Source organism: Plectropomus leopardus, chromosome 12 (genome assembly GCF_008729295.1).
Source record: "Plectropomus leopardus isolate mb chromosome 12, YSFRI_Pleo_2.0, whole genome shotgun sequence".
In the NCBI taxonomy this organism is placed as follows: Eukaryota; Metazoa; Chordata; class Actinopteri; order Perciformes; family Serranidae; genus Plectropomus; species Plectropomus leopardus.
Genome location: NC_056474.1, coordinates 29624144 through 29644451, shown reverse-complemented (window position 1 = coordinate 29644451; position 20308 = coordinate 29624144). Strand labels below are relative to the sequence as shown.

Below are 20308 nucleotides of genomic sequence, written 5' to 3'. Positions count from 1 at the left end.
ATTGTCATTTATCTATTACATCAATGATTATATTTGATTGACCTGCATGATTAAAGCTTAGGGACTGTTTGGTGCATTTTATGCACTTTACATTCTTCATTATTTTGATCATTTTGGCAGTGTTCATGCATATGTTTTGGCAAGATTGTATATTTTTTTTATTCTTGGAATTCTCAGCTCAGCTCCAACAATAAGTCTAAAATACACTGCAGAAACAGAATTGTTAAATTCATACTGTCAAGTGCAAAAAAAAAAAGTGCCACTGAAACCCATTCAAACAGCAAATTTTTATGCCACAGCCATCAGAGCATAAAACATGTATTGTATTATTTCTGGTTGTCATTCTGAACCATTTGTAATTTGTAATTTTTTTTTACCATATTTTGCATATGGAGAAAATACATACTATTTCCACTAGATTAACTTAACAATCAATGCTTGACATACCCCAGGCTGTGATAATAATAAATAAATAAAAAATCAATTTTTCATGTAATATACTGAAATTAATTTATTTTTTGACTGATCTTGTTTAAAAAAGTAGAAAAATCATATTTATGTATAATATTTTTAAAACCTAATTTTGAAAAGTGCATTTTAAGTGAGGTTTGAGTATAAGTATTTGACACTGCAGAAAAAAAGTATACAAATCAATGTTGCTGCTAATCATTGAAATATCCTAGGATATAATTTAAAGAACAAAAAGACAACAATAATCTACTTAGCATGTAGTACTATTGAAAGTAATTTATTTCACAGGAGTTTTTCAAATCTAAAAACATAGAGCATCATGACAAAAACCTGGCATTTAAAGGGTTAAAATTCTGAAACTTAATGAATATTTGATATTTATGATTTAAGGGATACAGTTGTGTTTAATATTAAAGTGGGCCCTAAGAGTTAAAAAAAAAAAGGCAAGGATTCACACATTGGAAGGGGTCTGACATCCTGAAGTTGGGCATATCACCACCTATCTAAATATCATCACATCCATTTAAATGCTGCACCACCTAAAAACATTTAACTGCTTTAGATCACTATCAGTCCTGCCTGTATTAAGCGAGGATGCTTCTGCTCAGTACAGCATGCATTGTTCCTGTAACAGAAGCACACTTAAAGGATGATGAGAGAGGAATTTCTCCCTGCGTCTATTTAAAGACTGAGTTGTGGTCCCCTGGCTGCTTGAGGATACCTATGATTAATCACAGCAGTGCATAGAGCTCCTAATATGGCCTTGTCAGGAGACCCCATCACTGATAAGACTCTGACCCGCTGATTTCTATATTGCTCTACGCCACTCATTAACGCCCTCCCTTTACGCACCCCCAACCCGACGCAGACACAATAACATTCCTGGACCCTGAACGCTCCTCCATATTTGGCGGAGAGGCTTTGTTTATAAAGAGAACCCTTGGTGAAAGCCCCTATAGGTCACCCTTCTATCTCAAGGTAAGGCACAGAGACAATAGCTTACAAATCACAGACTACACTTTGACACCAAAGCAGTACCTGTGTTGGTGTGGACTGCAGTCATCAATTTCCATTACTTATTCCCTCAGGACCATCACACCTCAGTCTCCTTGGTAGGGATTGGAAAGGTAAGACCATCTGAAAAATTCAAATGTGTTTGATTTAAAGACATTGAATTTGATGATGCGGGAAAAGAAAACAATATTCGATAAATCAACAAATGCAAAGCTGGCTCTATATTAGCGTTCTTTTTATCCTAGCTTTAGATACATGCTCAACAGTTGAATTTCAATTAAGATTATTTTCTGTAGACAAGGTGAAAAATGGGTGACGCTGCCATGAAAGAGTTTGGCGCAGCAGCCCCATACCTGAGGAAGTCGGACAGGGAGCGTCTGGAGGCCCAGACCCGTCCCTTCGACATGAAGAAGGAGTGCTTCGTCCCCGATACTGAAGAGGAGTATGTGAAGGCTTCCATCGTCAGCCGTGAGGGGGACAAAGTCACTGCTGAGACTGAAAAGGGGAAGGTCAGTGAGCTGGCAGGCGCAGCTGCCCTGGATGCAACTGGTTCCCTAACTAAGACACAACAATGCAAGAGGCGATTCAGAAATATTTGTCCTTTAGTCATACATAGCAGAAAAAGTAGAAAGACCAATGATGCTCCTTTCTGTAGTGAATTAACACAAATAGCACGTGTAATTTTTGAAAGTAGCTGAAATTCTGCAGGGTTAACAGTGTAATAACAATGACTATTTCCATTTTCAGACTGTAACAGTGAAGGAGTGCGACGTACACCCACAGAACCCGCCAAAGTTTGATAAAATTGAAGACATGGCGATGTTCACCTTCCTCCATGAACCTGCTGTGCTGTTTAACCTCAAAGAGCGTTATGCAGCATGGATGATCTATGTGAGTTAAAAACTTTGAAACATTATGAGTCCAATGTTGTACCCCTCTTCTATAGTACAAGTACATGATACATTCACATATAAATGGCTAAAAATTATTGTATCTTTTAAAAACTATTTGTTTTCTTTTTTCATTCTCACAGACCTACTCTGGGCTCTTCTGTGTGACTGTCAACCCCTACAAGTGGCTGCCAGTCTACAACCAAGAGGTGGTTGTTGCTTATAGAGGAAAGAAGAGAAGTGAAGCTCCTCCTCATATCTTCTCCATCTCTGATAATGCCTACCAGTACATGCTGACTGGTAATTTACCTTCAGTTATCAAATTTTCACAGAAAGTTGAAGACTAGAAATGCTGAGGAGTCCTAGAATCCCTTTAAGTGATCCTTTCTTCTCTTTTCCAGACAGAGAAAATCAGTCAATTCTCATCACGTAAGCTATATTTTCATGCCTTAATATGAGTATATGATTTAAGAATTATATAATGCTATAAAAAATTTACCAAGTGGCATCCATAGATTGTGTAAGTGAAGTGGATGAGTCACCATGACTTTACTCATTGATTTGTTGACTAATGTTTGAAAGTCTTAAATTTTGCATGTTGGTCGTTGCCATGTTGCTTTTTGGAGCCAGAAGTAACCATACTGCATGAGAGCATGCCGAAAATACACATAGCTATGCTTTAAATGTATGAACCCATCAGCTATCATCTGAGGTCGATACATTTCCAGAGATTCAGTGCAGCGAGCAGATATCTAGGCCAAGACTTCTTCCTTATAAAGCTAAACCATCATCAAACTATAGCCAATAGATTCCGAGACTGTATTTCGACCAATGAATTCCATCTCTTTTGCTCTCCACATAGACTGTTTACCTGGCATTCTTACTTGATTGGTCGAACTGTTATGACTACAAATGGAAACTAGAATGCTTCCCATACCCAAAGTCTTGTAATTGCTGCCTGCAGATATCTGGTTATTTATGGAGATTACTATGCCTCTATCCTGGTTGACAGTTTCCTGTAGACTGACAAGGTACAAATTAGCCAAGCCCTAAAGCATTTCCTGTTATATTGTCTATTTTACTTTTCTGACCATGAATTACTAAATGAACCAAATGCTGTATTGAAGAAGACTTGAAATTAGTGTATGAGGCCATGATCTCATTAGGTAAATGTTTACTGGGAATCTGAATCAAGAGAGAAAAAGGGTCACTTTTGCATAGACTTAAACACAGCTGCACTTAGTTTGGGGAAAAGTTGGAATTGCCCCCTGCTGGCCATTAGAAAGAATGCAGATTTATGGCACTTCCATATTGGCTTCACTTTTCAGACGTGCTACGTCCACTTCTAAATAGTATCTATTGTGGCATCTTGCAGCCTTTCATAAAATGCTGTATTATTCATTGGTTTTATGAGTTTTGTTGATATGCTCCAGTTAATCCCAGTGATATATGTATTATTTTAAATGGTATAACATAAGGGAACACGTGCATATTAATGCTTAAGTGAACTAGAAAAGCTAAATATGAGCAAGAAAATCAAATAACTGATTTAATTGCAAGGAACTTCATAACCATGAACAAAACTCAGTATGCATTCTTATGGAAAGGTTTAAAGTCATGCGATTTAGTTAGAAGCAAACCATTGAAGCTGTCACTACTTTTTTATCTGCATCAGGCCAATACAAAGTGATGATAGCTATTTAAAAAAAACCAAACATGTCACCTATTTATCAAAACAATTCAATTTGTGTCTTCAGTGGAGAATCCGGTGCTGGGAAAACTGTCAACACTAAGAGAGTCATCCAGTACTTTGCCAGCATTGCAGCAGGAGGCGGGAAGAAGGAGGGAGGCTCTGAGAAAAAGGTTATAATGCGCAAATGACAGAATATTTATTATTTTCTTTAGTGTTTGACTATTTGAACAAATGTTGCACTCCTGTTGTCTTTCAGGGTACTCTGGAGGATCAAATCATTCAGGCTAACCCAGCTTTAGAGGCCTTTGGTAACGCCAAGACCATCAGGAATGACAACTCCTCCAGATTTGTAAGTTTCTGTCCGCAATAAAATACCCCTTTGTACCTCATTTATTTTAATATTTTTGTTGTTGTCATCATGAATTTTAGGGCAAATTCATTCGAATTCACTTTGCAGCCAGTGGGAAGCTGGCCTCAGCTGATATTGAGACATGTAAGCAGTCTTTTCTCTGTATTTTGCACATTCATACATTCATATAGTCACAATGATCCCACCACTTACATGATGCAAATGTCTTTACAGATCTGCTGGAAAAGTCCCGTGTCACCTTTCAACTGAAGGCTGAGAGAGATTACCACATTTTCTATCAGATTTTGTCTCAGAAGAAACCTGAGCTGCTTGGTAAATGAAAACTGATCTTTGGACCAGTAACAACTACTTGTTGTAATGTCACTGTATCTCTAGAATACAAAATGTCACATTTTTCTTTTGCTTTTTAGAGATGTTGCTCATCACCAACAACCCCTATGACTACGCCTTCATCTCCCAAGGAGAGACGACTGTAGCCTCCATCAATGATGCTGAAGAACTGATGGCCACTGATGTGAGTAGGGATGAACCCAAATGTCTTTTCATAAAACATCCCAAATAGTTAAAGTTAATTAATAAGGGTTGTTGAGAAAGCTGGTAAATTTATTGGTATTGCTTTTGCATATTATTTTGCATCTAGCTGTTTTTTACTGGATAATGAAGCTTATTGTCACCTAACCCAATATTACTGTGTCCTTAATCTTAATAAACAGATAGCTGAATATGTATGCAGCATCTGTAGGCAACAGTAAAAGATTCTGTTATCGGAAGTCTTCTGGTTTTTGTATGTAGTCCAAGTAGTAGGCTTGGGCGTTCTCTGTCCTTTAATACCTTCCTGGAAATCCACCAGAGTTTACAGTACATAATGGTATCAGTGCGTGGCACAACATCACCCCCCCATCTCCCACCAACCAGTGAGTATGATACTGTCCACAAACTCTTATTTTCACTAAAATAAATACATTTTACATTTGGATAATGCCAAGAAAGGTTATATTGTTACATCTACTTTCCTTATTAAACACAGAAAAACAACTGCACACCTTCTTAATTCATGTTTCTCTCTTTTACTGACAAAAGACTAGCTTATTGCCCTGTTAACTTAGCATAGAAAACACTTGATTCAAACTTGACTCAAACAAAATAACCAAAACCATCTTGGTTATTCTTGTTAGTAGTTTATTTATTCCACTTTTTTCAACAATCACCACCTCTGGTTTGGTCGAAATAATCCCTTCATTTACAGAGTGAGATGTGAAATAAGCTTTTTTTTTTTTCACAGTCTCTCTGCGCTCACTCTACTGTTGTGGGCACAACACGGGCCGTGTGGTTCGGCTGTTTACAGTCTTGTAATCTTCTCTTCAACCACTGCTGTCAACTCAGCTTACTGTTGCAACACACTGACCTCTGGTGGCACGTGATTTGCACTACATACAAAGCATTTTCATTAAAGTCTCTATGAAATTAATAGAAAGATAAGGGTCTATATTTTTAATGATATTGGAATTCTAAATAGCCTGGTATACCGTGGTATACCAGGTATACCATGATCCACCCAAACCTACCAAGTAGTATGGACTAGTCACTTTTGAGCGCCAGGTAAAAAGTCTGTGTGGAGAGGCTGAACACACTGGCCAAAATGCAGACTTGGAACCCCTTGGCTGTCATCTGACAAAAAGTTAGTTTTATAGTAGGTATTTTATTTTCTTATATGCAGTCATATGCAGATGTCAATTTTTAGAGATTAAACTCAATGACTGGTGCACAGGAGAAGAAGTTTTAGCTGGGATATCTGCTGGCTATACTGGATCTCCAGAAATATCGGCCATAGCCCCCAGAGGCTTTCACTAGTCAGGCAAAACGCAGATGGCTTCCAAGTCTGCTTGTTCCTCAATGAGCACAAAAATGATTTGAATCTGGATGTCTGATGTCAGTTTCAGCTATTACTCTTATCCTATGGATCTCTGTCATACTACTGCATACCCTGATAATATGCGAAAGGTAAATTTACATGTATTGCCCCTCTTCTCATTTAGGAAGCCTTTGATGTGCTGGGATTCACTCAAGAAGAAAAGAATGGCATTTACAAGCTGACTGGTGCCATCATGCATCATGGCAATATGAAGTTCAAGAACAAGCAGCGTGAGGAGCAGGCTGAGGCTGATGGCACTGAAGGTGGGAGAGGTTCTTTAAAGCCCTGAGACCTGATAAACAGGATATAAAACAGGAGATTTTACATTTATATGTGCTTTCTCAGATGCTGACAAAGTTGCATATCTGATGGGCCTGAACTCTGCTGACCTCATCAAAGGTCTGTGTCACCCAAGAGTCAAAGTAGGAAATGAGTGGGTCACCAAGGGACAAAATGTCCAGCAGGTAAGAATGAAACACAAGCGGTGTATATATTGCAAAGAGTTCCTGAAAGCATAACAGCAGAATGAGGAAACACTGAGTGCACAAATTGGACGATTTATTGTAATGTTTAAAAGGTTGGATTTTTCTTTTAGGTGTACTATGCTATTGGTGCACTGTCTAAATCAGTGTATGAGAAGATGTTTCTGTGGATGGTGGTGAGAATTAACCAATCCCTGGACACCAAGCAGCCCCGTCAGTACTTCATTGGTGTACTGGACATTGCTGGATTTGAGATCTTTGATGTGAGATTCTTCTATTTAAGTTTATGTAATGTATATCGCATGGACTAATTAATTTATTCAACTCCACCTTTTTCAATTTAGTGCTGGCAAAAATAGTATAACAATGACAAAAATGTTGTCACTTTTTATTACAGTTCAACACCTTTGAGCAGCTGTGCATCAACTTCACAAATGAAAAACTGCAACAGTTTTTCAACCACCACATGTTTGTGCTGGAGCAGGAAGAGTACAAGAAAGAGGGCATTGAATGGACTTTCATAGATTTTGGCATGGACTTGCAGGCCTGCATTGACCTGATTGAAAAGGTGAGAGACTGGATTATCGACAGTTCAACAAACATAAAGACTGGTTGAAAATATTGTGATTTTTCACCATTTGTATATGTGTCCCCTCAGCCCATGGGTATCATGTCCATCCTTGAAGAGGAGTGCATGTTCCCCAAAGCCTCTGATGCAACCTTTAAAGCTAAGCTCTATGACAACCACCTGGGCAAATCAAATAACTTCCAGAAGCCCAGAATTGTCAAAGGAAAACCAGAGGCCCATTTTGCCCTGATGCATTATGCTGGAACTGTTGATTATAATATCAACAACTGGCTGGTAAAGAACAAGGATCCTCTGAATGAGACTGTGGTTGGACTCTACCAGAAGTCTACTCTCAAGCTGCTTTCTTTCCTTTTCTTAAATTATGCTGGAGCTGATTCAGGTAGGAACAAACTGAACATCAACTGGGAATTTCAATGTATTATCAAATTAATCACAGTGAGACAGGCAATATTGAATAATTTATGCCTATGTCTGTTAATGTAAGCCTAATGAATTGTACACTGGTTTATTAGACAGTGGAAAGGGCGGCAAAGGAGGAAGCAAGAAGAAGGGTTCATCCTTCCAGACAGTGTCTGCCTTGCACAGGGTTTGTAAAAAGTTGCAAATGGTTATGGATTGTTAAATTATATTTTGTATGATGCAGTGTTCCTCAACAGTCAACATGTATTAATGTATGCCTCTTCATATTAACAGGAGAACCTGAACAAGCTGATGACCAACTTGAGGTCTACTCACCCTCACTTTGTGCGCTGCATCATCCCCAATGAGACCAAGACTCCTGGGGCCATGGAGAACCCTCTGGTGATGCACCAGCTGCGCTGTAACGGTGTGCTGGAAGGCATCAGGATCTGCAGAAAGGGCTTCCCCAACAGGATCCTCTATGGAGATTTCAAACAAAGGTATCATTTGATAAGTCGAATGTTGTCACATGCTAAATAATTCTCAAAGGAAATGTTAATATTCTTTCCAATCTCTTTCCAGATATCGCATCCTAAATCCTGCTGCCATCCCTGAGGGTCAGTTTATTGACAGCAAAAAAGGAGCTGAGAAACTTCTTGGGTCTCTGGATATTGACCACAATCAATACAAGTTTGGACACACCAAGGTAATTCACATAAGAGAAAAAGTTCTGTTCATGTCTTACAAATGCTCTATAGTCAACTGCAGAATGATGGTGAATGCAAATACTGGTAACACTGTAGCAATAGTAAAAGGAGAATAGTCAAGAAGAGTCTTAACACAGTCAACAACTTATATAGCAATCTTCAAATCAAATCAAACTTTATTTATAGAGCACTTTTCATTCATTTAATGTAGCACAGAATGCTATACACAAGATAAAAACAGAAAATAAAATAAAAAAAAAAAAAAAAACATCTTATCTGAACTAATATTGGCAACAATAAGCTACTGGTTATTCTGGACCAAATCTTGTACCTTTCAAAATCCTCAGGTGCATTGCATTGAGCAAGGGATCATTTAGGTTCAACTTTACATTTGTAGGAGGAACAAGGCATTAATTCTTCTTTCAAGTTATACAGTCCTTTTGCTTTAAAGTCCTTGTGCTTAACACCAACTGGATATAAACACGCTCCTTAAGGTGTTCTTCAAGGCTGGTCTTCTTGGCAACTGGAGGAGATGAGGGATGACCGTTTGTCACTAATCATAACTGGAATCCAAGCAAGAGCAAGAGGTCTGCTGGCAAGAGTGGAATTCCAGAAGATTGTTGAAAGGAGGTCAGATGAATCAGGAATTTAAAACTAATTGAAGCCAAGTAAATTATGTTTTATCCTAAAGATTTTGTTTCATGTACATGGTAGTAATAATTTTGGCGTGTCTTTGACAGAGATGCACTCTTGGTGATCCAGTGGAACATCCGTGCCTTCATGGGGGTCAAGAATTGGCCCTGGATGAAGCTGTACTTCAAGATCAAACCTCTGTTGAGATCTGCTGAGGCAGAAAAGGAGATGGCCAACATGAAGGAAGAATTCCTGAAGCTGAAAGAGGCTTATGCCAAATCAGAAGCTCGGAGGAAGGAACTAGAGGAGAAAATGGTTTCTCTTCTTCAAGAGAAGAATGACCTGCAGCTCCATGTCCAGCTGTAAGTCTAATGACATCATTCTTAATATTTTGATGGTAAATGGCAACATAGCCATACAGTAGCATATGAATTAGATTAAATTATTTATACTTTATATCATGTAAATCGCAACTTATTTTATGTTAACATATTTATCAAATTATTGACCATGTCATTTTAGGAGCAAGATAATCTTGCAGATGCAGAGGAAAGATGTGAGGGGCTGATCAAAAACAAAATTCAACTGGAAGCAAAAGCCAAAGAGCTGACAGAAAGACTGGAGGATGAGGAGGAGATGAATGCTGAACTGACTGCGAAGAAGAGGAAGCTGGAGGATGAATGCTCTGAGCTGAAGAAAGACATTGACGACTTGGAATTAACTCTGGCTAAAGTGGAGAAAGAGAAGCATGCCACTGAGAACAAGGTATGACAATTACTCCACTATTTCAAATTCCTGAAACTGAACAAGTCCCGTATTTCTAAACTTTTCAATACTTTTACAAATTTCCCAGGTGAAAAACCTGGTTGAAGAGATGGCTGCTCTGGATGAAATCATTGCTAAGTTGACCAAGGAAAAGAAAGCCTTACAGGAAGCTCATCAGCAAACGCTGGATGATCTGCAGAGTGAAGAAGACAAAGTCAACACTCTGACAAAGGCCAAGGCTAAGCTGGAGCAGCAAGTGGATGATGTGAGAATTCTTCTACTTACTGTCGCAAACTTAAAATGTTTAGTACAATTATATACTGCATAAAGGAGAAAGTAGTTTGACTTTGTCATGATCTTGTCCAGCTTGAAGGTTCATTGGAACAAGAGAAGAAGATTCGGATGGACCTTGAGAGAGCTAAGAGGAAATTAGAGGGGGACCTGAAATTAACCCAAGAGAGCCTAATGGACCTGGAAAATGACAAGCAGCAACTTGAAGAGCAGCTGAAAAAGTAAATAACATAATTTTACTGTATTTACAGTATGTCGTTATCTCATACCGTACACAAAAGCTGTACAGATACAGGGAGAACAGATGACCACTTATTCTAACTACTGTATTTTGCCACAGGAAAGATTTTGAAGTCAATCAGCTCAACAATAAAATTGAGGATGAGCAGGCCATCACAATTCAGCTTCAAAAGAAACTGAAGGAGCTCCAGGTAAAGGATGATCAATGTGTAAAGGTTCACACTTGGTAAAACACGCAAGAGCACGTCGCAACTAAAAAATGCTGCCTTTTTTAGGCCCGCATTGAGGAGCTGGAGGAAGAGCTGGAGGCAGAGCGAGCTGCCCGAGCCAAAGTGGAGAAGCAGAGAGCAGACTTGGCCAGAGAGCTGGAGGAGATCAGTGAGAGGCTGGAGGAGGCTGGTGGAGCAACATCTGCCCAGATTGAGATGAACAAGAAGAGGGAGGCTGAGTTCCTGAAACTCCGCAGAGACCTTGAAGAGGCCACTCTGCAGCATGAAGCCACTGCTGCCACACTCAGGAAGAAACAAGCTGACAGTGTTGCTGATCTGGGAGAGCAGATTGACAACCTGCAAAGAGCAAGCAGAAACTGGAGAAGGAGAAGAGTGAGCTCAGATTGGAGCTGGATGACGTTGTCTCCAATATGGAACATATTGTGAAGACAAAGGTTGGCTAAACTGACAGCTAATTTCTTGCTAATGTTGATGAAACAGAAGTATGGGTTTGTGTGGTATGATAGCAATGTTTGCATTGTTTATTTTGAATCTAGACAAATCTAGAGAAGACATGCAGGACTATGGAAGATCAGATGAATGAATACAAGACCAAGTTTGAAGAGGCGCAACGCTGCTGCATCAATGACTTCAATATGCAAAGAGCTAAACTTCAAACTGAAAATGGTACATATTTTTTTGAATAATTAATAAATGATACAGTATTTGATAGCTATTGATAACAAATTTCTTGTATACCCCCCCAAATTTTAAAATCATTGACCCAGCTGGCCACCAACTTTGTCAGAGAGGGATACTTGGTTGAACTTAGGTTGTCACATCAGGTTACCAAAATTTCAATGTCAGGACAGGGTCGAATGCCAACATCAATTTGACACAGAATGGTGACAGATGCTGATGATTTTTTGTTGATTTGAGTTTTGTTGTTAAGTAACCAAAAACAGTGTCTTCCAACCATCTCATGCCAAAAGTCATTTAGTTTAAAGGTATGGAGATCAAATCCTAACTTCTTCAAATGTCGTAATGTTGATCTCTACACTAAACTGTCAATATTTCAAATGTCATTAGACATTTAACCAACATTTAATGTCTGTGTGATTTGAGAAACCATTGTCAAATTGAGGTTCAGTGCCAGCTGGGAATACTAGGAAAACCAGACAACATTTCTTATTAAGTTAACTTCTTTGTGAACTTCTTTCACAATGTCTCTTGGGGAAACTTAAAATAATATTATGCATTTGCCAATATTAGGTGAGCTCTCAAGGCAGCTGGAGGAGAAGGATTCTCTGGTATCTCAACTGACAAGAGGGAAAATGTCCTACACCCAACAGGTTGAAGACCTCAAGCGACAACTGGAAGAAGAGACAAAGGTGAGATGAAGTTTCAGTGCATAGCAACATCACATGACAGGTTATTGCTAACTAAAATGTATTACAGTGATACTCATTCATATCATTTTGTTTCCACAGGCAAAGAATGCTTTAGCCCATGCAGTGCAGTCTTCTCGTCATGACTGTGACCTTCTCAGGGAGCAGTATGAGGAGGAGCAGGAGGCCAAGGCTGAATTGCAGCGTGGCATGTCCAAGGCCAACTCAGAGGTGGCTCAGTGGAGAACTAAGTACGAAACTGATGCCATCCAGAGAACTGAGGAACTGGAGGAGGCCAAGTAAGAAAGTTTGAGATCCAAGCTCATGATATGACATGTAATTCCTCAAAACACATTTTTCCTCGTCTAGCAGATCAGCTTTTTGTTTGTATTATGTTCCTACTAAAATGTAAGACGAACAAAAAGTTTGTCTGTTAGATGACAGAGCAGCCATTCATGTTGGTTGACCTTTTCAAATAATTTATTTAACGAGCGCAAATGCAGAAAAATTAATATATTTACATGATCCATTTCTAAAGGAAGAAGCTGGCTCAGCGTCTGCAGGAGGCTGAGGAGGCTGTTGAAGCAGTGAACGCTAAATGTTCCTCTCTGGAAAAGACCAAACACAGGCTGCAGAATGAGATTGAAGATCTCATGGTGGATGTGGAGAGGTCTAATGCTGCTGCTGCTGCTCTGGACAAGAAGCAAAGAAACTTTGACAAGGTGAAATACTACCAAGTATTGATGAGCACCAAAAGCATGAATTGCCGGTGTTGCCTCCGAAATTTTATATCAACAGAAACACACAAGGATTAACATTCAGTTTGACCTTTTACCTTACTATTTACAGTAGTGTCAGACTTCATCTTTACATACAATCACCTCTTGGCACTGCCCAGTACAACTCAGCCCAGTTGCCAGAAGAAAGTGCTGTCATTGTATGTTTCTGCGAAACAGGGATACATTATATTTGTACGTTTCATACGTATCATATCAGCATTTCTAAAGGTACACAGTGTATGAGTTAACATTTAGGCAAGATAGTTGACATGCTGCAGACCACTGTTCAAGACCATTAAAAAACAGCAACCAGTGGCCACGTTTCCAACTTCTTTTGTACTATCAAACATGGTGATTTTAAGCCAAAACATGATCTTTTCTGAATTATAATATCATAATTATAATATAAGGTATTTTGTGCCTTGACCTAACAACATGTGAAAGGTAAACTTTCAATGTATCTACTACAAAATAATGTACAAATGTAATGTGGTTTGCTGAAACATAAAATGCCAACATTTTTTCATGGCAACTGGGTTGCACAACTGCAGGATACCATCAGGGCAATTTCACTCAAGCAGTGGTTAAGTCCATTGCTCAAAGGAACCTTGATTGGGGTTGTTACAGCTGTGTGTAAAATTAGAAAAAGTCCAACTTTGGTGTCCCAAAGTGGTAAAATCTTAAAAAAACACTATAGTATATACTGAGATAAATGGGCAAAATCATTTCACAAATTTTCCTTACTTTTCCACAACTCACGTCATCTTTAAAAGAAGCAAATAGTGGTTTCAAGTGAAGAGAACAACTCTCTATCAGTCTTAATATGTTTAAAAGTTACAGAGAATTTGTTTAGAGTAAGGATATGTTCTCCCCTTTGGAGTGCTCTTATCATTAATGGGAGATTTTTTAATGCAAGGAGAACTCGGCTTTTCTCCAGGCAACTGGCACATGCGTTTATTGCTGGCTTGGTTATCCATTGCAGGTCCTGTCTGAGTGGAAGCAGAAATACGAAGAGTCCCAGTGTGAGTTGGAAAGCTCTCAGAAAGAGGCCAGGGCTCTGAGCACTGAGCTCTTCAAACTGAAGAACTCTTATGAGGAGTCTCTGGATCATCTAGAGACCATAAAGAGAGAGAATAAGAACCTACAGGGTAATGTCTACTGCCATGATTTGTGTCCAAGTTTCTGTAGACATAATTTATAAATCAGACTGTAGAGCCATCTTAATCACACTTGACATTCCACAGAGGAGATTTCTGACCTCACTGAGCAACTTGGTGAGAGTGGAAAGAACATGCATGAACTGGAAAAATTACGGAAACAACTGGAACAGGAGAAAATGGAGATCCAGTCTGCTCTTGAGGAAGCTGAGGTACATGCCCTCTTTGATAAATTAATGATCTTAGAGTAAACTGTACCCTAACTCTGTACCCTCCTGTCCACCAGGCCTCCCTAGAGCATGAAGAGGGTAAGATTCTCAGAGCCCAGCTTGAGTTCAATCAAATCAAAGCTGATATTGAACGCAAACTGACAGAGAAAGATGAGGAGATGGAGCAGTGCAAGAGGAACCTGCAGAGGACGATGACACCCTGCAGAGCTCTCTTGAAGCTGAGTGTCGCAGCAGGAACGAGGCCCTCCGTTGAAGAAGAAGATGGAGGGAGACCTCAATGAGATGGAGATCCAGCTGAGCCAGGCCAACAGGCAGGCAGCTGAGGCTCAGAAACAACTTAAATCTGTTCATGCACATCTGAAGGTAAACTAGAGAAGGGAAGTCTCACTTTCTTAAGACACTTCATTCAATACAATCTGATTCTAAGGATTAATGTGGTTGGTATTACCCTATCAAGGATTGCCAAATTCAGCTGGATGAGTCTGCTCGGGCCAATGATGATCTGAAGGAAAACATTGCCATTGTGGAGAGGCGAAACAACCTGCTTCAGGCTGAACTGGAGGAGCTCAGGGCTGCTCTGGAGCAAACTGAGAGAAGTCGTAGACTCGCTGAGCAAGAGTTGCTGGATGTTAGTGAAAGGGTGCAGCTACTGCACTCACAGGTAATTATTTATTGCAGTGACCAAAGATGACTGACTGGCTTTTGGATATTAAAAAGAAATTGAAAGCATTGCTATTTCTGATGTGACAAACTTTTTCTCAAAATATCACATCTCAAAAAATATGTAGAATACCAGCCTGATAAACCAGAAGAAGAAACTTGAGGTTGACGCTTCCCAGCTTCAGACTGAAGTGGAGGAAGCGGTGCAGGAGTGCAGGAATGCTGAAGAGAAGGCCAAGAAGGCCATTACTGATGCTGCCATGATGGCAGAGGAGCTGAAGAAAGAGCAGGACACCAGTGCTCACCTGGAGCGTATGAAGAAGAACATGGAGCAAACCATCAAAGACCTCCAGCACCGTTTGGATGAAGCTGAACAGATCGCCATGAAGGGAGGCAAGAAGCAGGTGCAGAAGCTCGAGGCCAGGGTAAGAGAAATTTGCCAATGTAAAAATATTGCACCACTGCAAGTACATCTGTGGGACCAATGTTAATTTTCATTTTATTAGGCTATAGTTTTGAACTCTAGAGGACATGATCATTCCACCATCATACCAGTATTTGAAGCCAAATCCTAAGGAAAATTAACTTGTCTTAAGTTTGCACTGGGTAGTCGCTAACTTTGTCTTTCTAATGTTTGATTATAGGCAGGTAGTGTACAGCGGGTTTATGAGAGCTTTGAGATAGAACCACGCCATGAAATCAAAAGCTGAAATTGGCTATTAAGCTCCTTAGAGGTGCAGATTTTGCTGATCAATGTTAAAATATGTTGATTTATGCATGTTTGATCTAATCTCCATGCGGACCACTGAATTTACAATTTTTTTTAATGTTAATGTTTTCAGGTGAAGGAGCTGGAGAACGAGGTGGAGTCAGAGCAGAAGAAGAGCAGTGAAGCAGTCAAGGGAATCCGTAAATATGAGAGGCGCATCAAAGAGCTCACATACCAGGTATCAACATACAGCATCCTATTAATGGGAATGTTATTAGACTGCTTACAAATATCCCTTTATGCATGGATCAACAAAACACTATGAATGTCCTCAATGTACTAAACCAATCCAAATGTTTTTTTTTGTTAAAATCAAGATGTGAACTGAATGCTCCATATCAATCTTGTGAGTTTTTTTTTTCTATTCCCTTGATCTATACAGACTGAGGAAGACCGCAAGAATATGGTGCGTCTGCAGGATCTGGTTGATAAACTGCAGCTGAAAGTCAAAGCCTATAAGAGAGCTGCAGAGGAGGCTGTAAGTATGGGCTGGGAATCACCTCTTCTTTGTGATCAAACTCTATACACTGTTTTTTCAAGGAATCAAATTTACTTCCCTTTTGCAAAATGTAAAGTGAGGCTTTGCTTTTATCACATTATACATTACTAGATTCTAAATACCACTCAAATATAAGCTGTTTTGAATTTTAGCTGGGGAACATCTCAACGTCTACTGTGACTTGTTTTATACCTAGTATTTTTTTAAACTGCATTAATCGGCGGCCTATTTGCGTCTTTATGAGGCTGTTCCAGGCTGAGTATTAAAGCTACAGTGATAATACTGTTAACCAGTAGGAATCCAGTGGTACCAAGCATGCGATCCTAGCTTCTAGTAAGGCTAGTTTTAGTAGGGGGATAAAATAATGCTCCAAATTTAGGCAAAATTTTGGTGATGGAAAAACGGATAGACATTTTACAGGGGTCCCGTTGACCTCTGACCTCAAGATATCTGAATGAAAATTAGTTCTTTGGGTACCCATGAGTCTCCCCTTTACAGACAAACCCACTATATGCAAGTCCTATGTAGTTTTTTGCTTTGATTTGACTCCTAATCAAGACATTTTGGTAAGAATTTTTGGTAAGTTGCTTCGCTTTGTCAAAAGGACTTCAAAACTGTTTTGTAATGCAAAATAATGGAATTAAAAAGGTGATTACGTGATGTATAAACGAAATTAATTAAATAAATTCTGCAATCAATCACAATTAAAAAACTAAATCATCTGACAACCCTAGTTTTTACCCTTTTAACTGGAGACCATGTGGCCTCAAGTCAATTCATCAGGGTTCATTGTCTCTTGTAGTAATAGAATTTTGTGGTCTGTGTTTTTGGTGACTCCTGTAGGAGGAGCAGGCCAATACTCATCTGGGCAAGTTCCGTAAACTGCAGCACGAGCTGGACGAGGCTGAGGAGCGAGCAGACATCGCTGAGTCTCAGGTCAACAAGCTGCGGGCCAAGAGCCGTGATGTGAGCTCTAAGGTGAGAAGCTACTCTTCATTTCATGTACTGTCCTTCTACATTCACAATATTGCAAATTATTTTCCAATCATCCTCAATACCATTTTAGTGTCATTCGTTTTATTTGGAAAGCAGAATCAGTAATGACAAATGTTGATCATATTTAATTAGAGCAAATAAATCAGACCAGTCTTTGTATAGATCCATTTTATTTTTAATTTTTATGGATTTGGTAAGTTATATTAGTGCAATTTAGTAGGTTAGTGGTAATGCATTTTTTGGGGTAATTTAGGCTTCTGTAAGTTGACAGTTAAGATATGAGGGGAAATTTAGGTGAGAGAGAGATCAGGAACAATATACAACAAAGGTCCTCTCCTCGGCCAGACTCGAACACGGACAGCTTGTGATTAGCGTCTTAAACTTTAGTTCTCCAGAACATCCCTAAATAACTATAATTAAACATAAAACTCTAAAAGAGTGTTGTTTGTGAATGCAAAGACGTCAATAAACACTCTAAATAAACCAAATAATATATAGAATTATATAGTAATACATACATGTACAAACAATGTACGTATTATTTGCTGGTAAACATCTTCTACTATATTAATAGCTCTTATGCAGTGTGTAAAACATGCTAATGCTGATGCTGTGTTGGCATACCTACCCACTCTTTTAAACATTTTTGCTTTTCTCAAAATACATTTAGGACTAGGACAAGTTAAAAATTATCTAATTCCATAAATTCAACATAATTGAGCATTTCAAATGCTTTTCCAACATACTACTGTAAATGAATGGTACTCATGTAGTATTGTCACATCACTAACTTGTAACATCTTTAGTCAAGTTACCTTTGGTACCACTTGTTGAGTGTTGTTGGTCCTCTGTCATTAATCTGTCTCTCTTTGTCCGCTCTCTTATCATTCTCCATCACAGAAAGGGCTAGATGAGGAGTGAAACTCACAGATGGCCCTCTAAGACCTTTGGGATCTCCTGTGCTGTAGTCCCCTTTGTCTTTAAAGTAACTGTAGAATAAAGCAAAATGCATTCAAATTAATGTGTCTTCATTTATTTCAACCACGCAGAATTCATCACATAACTTGGAGAGGCAGGGGCAGTGGGGAGACCTGTCATATAATGTGTATGTTAAATTCACCAGCTTTCACCTCATAACCAATGAAAACAATCACCCACTGGTAATTTTATTTCAGTAAATGAAGAAGGTTGGGCATTAGAAAGCACAAAAGAAAGGGAAAAAAACTGGTAACACCTTATTGGAATCGTCCGCCTGCAGATAGTTTGTTGACTATTTGTAACATTTCAGTAGCTTTTAATTTAGTTTAGACTCAGCAATAGCAGCACAGGTTGAGTGTAGTTTAACTAACTTATTTTGAGAATATCTGGTGAATGGTCTTATGTACTCTTAAAATAAACATCTACAGAAAAAGCAAGAGTCAAATGGTTGAATCTCAAAAAGCCACTCATACATTTGCATTAGGACAAAAATTTGCCATAATAACAGTACATGCAGCCAATCAACTCCTTACTAATGTTAGGTGGGCAACTCCTGCCACCTTGTGCTGACACTCTGTATCATTGCAGAGATGGTTTTGATAATCTGACAGTGTTTTTTCATTACTTGTTAGACTAATTGTAGTCTTTAAAAAAAAAAAAAAATCCAGTTGTTTTCCTACCTAAATAGTAACTTGGTAGTAATTTATGACTGAATTAGGGTTAGAATAATACATCAGGTTAACAATAAATGGGAACAACATTGGCTTTATTAAAAGTATTGTATATTAGTTAGGAAAGGTCTCTTTCTGACCACAGCAATAAAACTATATATAAATCTGTCAGCTAGCCTTCAATGGAATGCTTTCAGTGTAAAGTACTAGGAGAAGCATCGGTTGCAACTGTAATTCTATTGCAATTAAATATATTTTTTTAGGGCATAGAAATTTTATTGACATCTTAAAACCCACTGTGGTTACACACAGCCTGAAAATGATTTTACACAGTCAACACCATAAACAATAAGGAGGACCAAAGAAGACTTTGAACAAATGTACTGAGGTGTTATGTTTGCCTCTACATCATAAACAGGCCTGTAAGTGTAGTAATAACACAAACACTATAAAAAATATTTCATCTTAATGTTGCATAGTCTTACATAGACTGCCAAAAAAAAAATACATCTGCCAGTGTACTTGTAAAGTGCATCCATCTTGCCCTATTCTGGAAGGCACTACAAACTTTTGAAATTACCTCACCCTTTTGAAAGTCCTGAAAATATCCTAGTGATAAAGTTGACTCTTGATTAAAAAATGTTAAAAAAAAAAAAAACGAAAATCCTTTGATATAGATGTAGTAGATGCTGCAGAATGTAATATTTGTCTATCACATATGACTGACTGGAGACTCGAACCAGATGAGAACATTTTTTGGAATCTCTATAAATGTACTCATGTGGAAATGACATCATTAAACATGTCTGAAGATGCTGCCTTTTAATAAATTAGATCTGCACTGGCATTTTAGATGTTCAGTGTAGTCAGCACCCAGATCCAGGTTCACAGATTACAGTTACATTACAGATCTAGTGGAGCTAAGGTTTACAGATCTAGTTGTGCATGTGGTAACATACATATTATAGCATTAACATAACACAATAGTTTAAGAGTGATATCTATAGAATTTGACAACAATCTAGTCAATTCCAATGAATTATAATTTACTATCATCTTTTATCAAATTTCTGCATAAATTACAACAATAAAGTGGTAAAATCTTCCCATGTAGTTGTTCTACACATTTCTGTATGGTCTCATGTGATGCATAATAGCAGAACATAGTTCATATACTTCAGTAATGTTCTTATAATTCAAACTACACCACCCAACTGGATTAAGTAACATGCAGTAAAACAATGTAACACTGAGTGCTGGTTAGTGCTTCGATGAGTATGCAGTCATTAGAAACTTATATTTTATACAGTGAAATACAATTAGTACATCAAAAAAAAAAAGGAACAAACACAACAAAATAAAAAGCTGAAATAAAACTGTAGTATCTAATTGCATTAAATAATTTAATCATTATTGTCTACACTAAAGCTACCTTCTACGGTAGGTTAATCTATGACTTACCGTACTTGACTCTCTTGCAGCAGTGTAAAGGAGGTACTGATGCTCAAGTACTTAC

The 20308-nt window shown here is 38.4% G+C and overlaps 1 pseudogene; it reads left to right on the top strand.

Moving 5' to 3' along the window:
- Nucleotides 1-878: 878 nt before the first annotated feature.
- Nucleotides 879-18160, top strand: LOC121951960 (annotated as a pseudogene).
- The last annotated feature ends 2148 nt before the right edge of the window (nt 18161-20308 follow it).